The 7,048-nt window shown below is 36.1% G+C and overlaps 1 pseudogene; it reads left to right on the top strand.

Annotated features, from left to right (window-relative positions):
• Nucleotides 1-1,466: 1,466 nt before the first annotated feature.
• On the top strand, nt 1,467-1,786 carry LOC127493140 (activated RNA polymerase II transcriptional coactivator p15 pseudogene; annotated as a pseudogene).
• The last annotated feature ends 5,262 nt before the right edge of the window (nt 1,787-7,048 follow it).

The following is a 7,048-nucleotide window of genomic DNA, read 5'->3' as shown; positions in this document are numbered from 1 at the left end:
ACAGGTAAATCTTGTTTGACAGAGAAAGTACAATGAATAACCTTGCTTTTGACATGCCCTTGTTTAAGAAGTTTTGAAGTCACTTGCAGTCCTCAACATGTGATCCAATATTCTCCTTGTTAGACTGGAAATCACTGACCTACCACTGAGCTGTGAGGAACAAGAAAATTTCTTGTTACTATCAAGGACCACGGGATGTCAATGTGAAAGCTTAAAATTTGCAATGAATAAAGAGTAAGAGAAAAATCATTACAGATTTTTTATGAAAATTGAGACTAAGTATATTTAAATTGAACTTGTTTGACTACTTTCAGAAAAAATAAACACTGAGTGTATTACCAGTGAAGGAAATTATATTAAATCCAATTATTAAATTGTAATAGGTACTACATTACAGTTAGATAGGAACAAGATGTTCTGGGGTTTTATTTCACAAAAAGATTACTATAGATAGTGATATTATACTGTATATATCTCTAATAAAAGCCAGAGAAAGAGTTTCGGATATTTTCATTGCAAGTAAATGATAAATATTTAAGGAAATACATGTGTCTCATGTAATTCAACATTATACAATGTTTATATATATATTAAAATTTCATATGTTACCCTATAAATTGCGATTTTCATGCATCAGTTACTCTTTAAATAATTATGGTAGGTAAGCATGAGGGGAATAGGAGTAGTATAAAAGTGGACAGAAAAGCACAATGTAGCCCTGTCATCCCCTGCTTAGTTTTCAAATATACAATGAATAAACTCTGGTTTAGCTAAAGACATCTTATGCCTGAAGCACTCTTTTATTTCTTCTTATACATTTATTCATCCCTCAAATGTTTGTTGAGTGACTGCTATGTAACAAGAGATAGATCAGAAAATATAGATGTAGCAGGAAACAAGGCATTAAAAAATTCTACTCCCATAGACATCTTTAGGGTGGAGAAAAGATGACAAATCAAACACCAGTGGATAAATGAAGACTATGCATGTGAAAGTGGTAAAAATGCCACCAAATGGATGGTGCATGTTTAAACAGGTTGAAAATCAATGTAATATAGTGAGGTTTTAAGGAACATAAGCCCACAGATATTTGGAGAAAGTGTTCCAACAAAAGATGAGATTTAAGTGTAAGCACCCTGAGTCAAGGGTCTGCCTGATGTGTTCAAGAAAGAGCCAGGTTGTCAGTTTGGTTGAAGTGGAAAAAGTGACAGAGAAAGAAATTAGATATGGCATCAAAGAGGCAATGAGTTGCACTGAATGTAAAAATTGCTTGATATTAGAAAGTCTTTGAATTGTAACAGAAGTGATGAGTAGACATTTGGCAGTAAAGAAGTCCAGGTTCTTCAGAGAAATAGGCTCAGAAGAACATTTGACAGTATGGATATGTTGTCCAACAATTTTCCAAGTTAGAGTTTCTATAAAAATTTTGAAGTTGTTGAGCAGGAGAGTGGCTGCAGGAAGGAACAATGCCTAAATCACAGACACTTGTTTCTTCAAGCTCATCTAACAATAATCTGACAGTGTACTTGACAAAAAGATAAAGAGGAAGAAGCAAGGTGTGACAAAAAACCATGAAGAAGCAAAAGACTGGTGAGCCCTCCATGCCCATGTTCCAGACATGAAAGGGAAAGATGAAACTGATATTCGAGAATACTGGATGGATACAGACGGTGAGATGAAACTGGGAAGAAAAGGCATTTCTTTAAATCCAGGGCAGTGGAGCCAGCTGAAGGAACAGATTTCTGCCATTGGAGATACAGAAAGAAAACTGAAATCTGAGCCATAAAATTCCTGTTGTGTCCTAGTTGTTTTAATCTTTATACATTGGCTTTTGTTTTCCTACATTGCTTTCCAAGCTATTGTATATTTGGACTGCAGAACAATTTGTAAGATGAATACGTTTTAATATGAATTAATAAAATGTTCTTGGAATGCATGCTGTGGTGCAGGTTAATTCTCCACCTGTGGCACCAGCATCCCATATGGGCTCAGGTTCTAGTCCAGGCTCTCCTCTTCTGATCTAGCTCTCTGCTGTGGCCTGGGAAAGCAGTAGATGGCCCAAGCACTTGGGCCCCTGTACCCACGTGGGAGACCTGAAAGAAGCTCCTGGCTCCTGGGTTCAGATTGGCTCAGCTCCAGCCATTGCAGCCATTGGGGAGTGAACCAGTGGATGGAAGACATTTCTGTCTCTCACTGTCAGTAACACTACCTCACAAGTAAACGAATAAAATCTTTAAAAAAAATTTGTCAGCGAATCTAATTTCCGACTTTATTAAGGGGGATTATTTTGTGCCTACCTAGTGTAAAATAAAATCAAGCGATTACAAAAAAACTTTGAAATAAACTTATCAAGATTAACCACAACAACAGCAAAAGGTGGCTGGGATCTGAATGGAATTGACCTTAAACATTCACACACACACACACACACACACACAATTCTAAAGTTTATTTCAAATAAATTTTTGGCTTTGGTGTCTGATGTGGTCCTACAGCCAAAATTGCAGATTGGAGTGCTGGCATTGTGGTATGGTGGGCTAAATTGTCAGTTGCAATATCTGCAACCCATGTGAGAGAGCTGATCTGAGTCCTGGTTGCTTCACTCTTTGATTCAACTCCCTGCTGTTGTGCCTGGAAAAGCAACAGAAAATGGTTCAAGCATTGGAGGCCATGCCACCCTGTGGGAGACATGCATGAAATCTTTGGCTCCTGGATTGAGCCTGACCCAGTCTCAGCCATCGTGGCCACTTGCAAAGTGAAACAGCAAATGAAAGATCTTTTTCTCTCTGTGTCTTTCCCTCTCTTTCTGTCATTCTGCCTTGCAAATAAATAGGAGATAAATATTTGTTAAAAAGAAATTGCTGGGGCCTGTGTTGTGGCTGAGTGGGTTAAGCTGCCATCTCCATGGCTGGCATTCGCATATGGGTGTGGGTTTTTCTCCCAGATGCTCCAATTCTGATCCAATTCTCTGTTAATGTTCTTGGGAAAGCAGAAGCAGACGACCCAAGTCTCTGGGAACCTGCACCCACGTAGGAGACCAGATGGAGTTTCAGGCTCCTGGCTTCAATTTTGCCCAGCCCTTGCCATTTCAGCCACTTGGGAAGTGTACTAGCATATGCAAGATCATTTCTCCGTCTCTACTTTTCTCTCTCTACCTTGTCCTTTCAAATAAATTAGTAAATCTTTAGCAAACAAAACAAAATCAAAGAAAGACATTGCAGTTCAGGCACTCATAAAGTAAGCAATATTTCACAATGGGGGAAAAACCTGGAGTCTGCCAGGATGGATGGGGTTTCTGCTGGTTCTCAAATTTCCAGCAAGCCTGTAATTTTCCTGATGTGAAGGCCAACAGGAAATGCATCTGATACCAAGCCTTAGGAAAACTCAATCACAAAGCTTTGATGGATTTGAAGCCCAGTTCCTGCATACACGTACACATTAAGATGGAGTAAGAAAATTTGTGATGGTGTTGATGAGGTTCAGTAACAGCACTTTTTGTTCTCCATCGACCTTCCTTATGTAAATAGAATATGGCAGCTGTTTTATTCCCACCTTCCAAACTTCATGTAAAATGTCCCTTGTGCTAGCACACTTATGTGGATATGCATAAGAAGTAAAATCTGAAAACAAAGTCCAACTTACCTAAGTTGACTTCACATAAATCCACCACAATTATTATTTTTCACAGGTTTTTATATGTTAATTTTTTGTTTGTACACAATAAAATCACACATTATGTGGAATGGTGACCAAATCTTTTGGACAATAGTTATGGACACATTTGTACATTTCATGACTTCTTTTTTTTAAATGCTTAAATGACCAAATTTTGAAAAAAAAAAAAAAGATTTGATACTTTAGGGACCTTCCTTTTCAAATCTTCATGGCTGCTTTGTTTTCCTTCTGTCTCAGATTACATTAGTTTCTGAAAACCTCCAAATGCAGAACCATGACAATAGCAGGCAAGCCTTTTTTTTCCTGAATTTAACCGAAATACTGCTGATTTTTCATCATGAAGAATGCTTTTTATTATTGGTTTTGATAGGGAATCCTTAATCATTTTAAAGAAAAAACTCTTTTCAGTCTGCTCAAATTATATTGAATATAATCAATTTTCCATATGTTGACAGAAACAGATTTTTCTACTTGAACATGTTAGTTTAATGAATTACTTATTTATCAATGCATTTACCTAAATTAACTTCTAGCATTGTATGATAAACTGTTCTCTCTAATGTGTAGTATATTTTTAGACATTGCCAAACTCAATTCACTATAACTTTATTAAAGATTTCTATGTCTAACTTTAAAACAAGAATGACCAATGCTTTCCTTCAGTTTCGCTGTTCAATTTTGCTTTTGTATGAGGATCATGCTGGATACACAAAAATAAGTAGGGTAACTTCCCAGGTTTTCTGTTCTGGAAAAGTTTTCATAATCTCAGAACAGAGGGATTTTCTGTTTCTTTAAAGATATAGTAGAAATTACTTATAAAACATTTTGCTCATTGCATTTTGAAAAGTAGATATGTGTACATGAATCATTACTTACACAAGTTTCTTTATAAATGAGGGTCAGTTTAAGACAATTTCTTAAAATGACATCTTTTACTTTCCTATATGAAAAATATTTTATGTTTCTAATTATGACTAATTATTCACTGTTGAACTTGTTTATATATCAATTATCTAGTATTCCAAAAATTATACTTGCAGAATATTTCTACTTTGCTTTATGTTTTATATTTCAAAGATTTTCCTTTTGTGTTTTATTGATCATTACAGTTTCGGTGTTATCAGGTGGATTAAGGTCAGATATCAGAAATTGTAAGGAAAATAAAATTGGATTATGTTTGATAGAAATTTATTTCTCTTTTATATAACAGTTCGGAAATATCTGAGTATGAAAGAAATCCATTCTATCAGTTCCTCTAGGATTCAAACCACTTGAATATTTCTGTTCTACTGTGTTTTAATGTGCCCTTCATTTTCATGAAAAATAAAACTTTAAGTCTAATATTTATAGTATAAAGATAAGGATTAAGACATACCATAAAACAGGGCAACAGGCTTGCATCAGTTACTGCCGAAGGAATATTCTGAGAAATGACAATTTATTCAAGGATTTATCTCTAAAATTCTGCATCCAATTCAAGTTCCATATCCCCAAGTGTTGCATAGCCCTGTCTACAGGTCCAGAGTCTGGCTAACTGGCAGACACATAAACTAATAGTTTATCATCTCTACAAGCCCTCAAATGTAATCATTGTGTATAAATAGGATATATGCAGTAGAAATTCTTATTCAGAAAAAGGGGAAATGTTAAAAACTCAGCAGTGATTTGGTTCATCACACTGAAAAAACTAAAATTGGTAGGAAGTGGAAAGATCTCATCCTATGTTACTAAGACTAAGCAATAATCAATCCTTTGTTCTATTTTCTTGGGAGAATTTCCTTTTTCATTATTCCCATAGTTTCATGTTATTTGGTTCTTCTCATAATTAATTGCAGATCTCTGTAGCTTGTTTATATGATATAATGTTGTTGATACTCTGATAGTACTGGTTTTATTCTGAATTCTTCAAGTTAGTTTGTTATTATATAAAATAGTTATTATATAAAATCTATGCCATTTCAGTCAACTCAATGTTACCATTGATATGTCACTATTATGATTCTATAATGTATTTTTATAAATAATATGTAGCCATTTGTATATTTAAAATTGATTGACTAAAATTATTTTTAAATGTGCCTAATTGTTTTCTTCTGAGAGTATATATATGATTATCCAGACAGGATGGGTTTATGGTTAGTGATAAGCCTCTCAGGAGAATGAATTAAGGGATTAATGAAGCCAGGGATGTATTATGTGACAGAAATATTTAGATTTAGAGTACCTTTTTATAAACTTCCTAGGGTAGGTTATTACAATGGAATTTTTAACAACCATTTTTGAAATTGATATTATATGTATGCTCGCCAAAACCAATATCCAGCTAGAGAAAGCTGCTAACAGCTTGAGCAGATTTGCTTAACCAAACCTTCCCACCACAGATGAGGCCGGCTGACGTTGAGCTGGGACTGCAGTCAGGAGCTGGGATGGGGAAGCTGCAAAAGGGAACTGACAGCCTGGGTATGTGTGGATGACCGCTTACACTCTCCCACCATGTGAAGATTCTTCAGGGCTGTTGTAGACCTTTTCTAATATTTATGTTGTAGAAATATGTTGTATGGCCGGCGCCGCAGCTCAATAGGCTAATCCTCCGCCTGCGGCGCAGGAACACCCAGTTCTAGTCCCGGTCGGGGCGCCGGATTCTGTCCCAGTTGCCCCTCTTCCAGGCCAGCTCTCTGCTGTGGCCAGGGAGTGCAGTGGAGGATGGCCCAAGTGTTTGGGCCCTGCACCCCATGGGAGACCAGGATAAGCCCCTGGCTCCTGGCTTCGGATCAGCGCGGTGCGCCTGCCGCAGTGCGCTGGCCACAGCGGCTATTGGAGGGTGAACCAGTGGCAAAAGGAAGACATTTCTCGCTGTCTGTCTCTCTCTTTCACTGTCCACTCTGCCTGTCAAAAAAAAAAAAAAAAAAGAAATATGTTGTATGACTTGAACCATTAATTGTTGAATTATGACATTTAAAAATACAACAGCTGTTGTATTTGGGATAAAGGTCTAAAAATTCATGATTAGTTACTCAAAGGTAGTATTCCGTAGTTATTCCAAAACAAATTATGAAAAATTCAAAGTTTCTTATTTCACAAACTTTTAAAAGACTAAGTTCATCTCTGCTTAAAATTTCATCAGTTTTGTGCAGGATTTATGTAGAATTTTAATTGTGTGAACCAAAACCTATTATCCATACATGATATATCACAATAAATGAAGCTGGCTCTTCTTTACACCACAGTGGTACAACTATAATTAAGAGTCAAAAGAATAAAAATTTACTGTGCTTTTTCTTACTGGTTGCTAAATCCATTTAATGATAAAAACATTTGAGAAACATTTGGGGGTAAATTACTATGATGCAATTGCTAGGAAGGAAAGCTATAA

This window comes from Oryctolagus cuniculus, chromosome 5 (genome assembly GCF_051225735.1).
Source record: "Oryctolagus cuniculus isolate XC-2025 breed Fujian yellow rabbit chromosome 5, ASM5122573v1, whole genome shotgun sequence".
In the NCBI taxonomy this organism is placed as follows: Eukaryota; Metazoa; Chordata; class Mammalia; order Lagomorpha; family Leporidae; genus Oryctolagus; species Oryctolagus cuniculus.
This window is presented reverse-complemented; position numbering and strand designations above follow the sequence as displayed.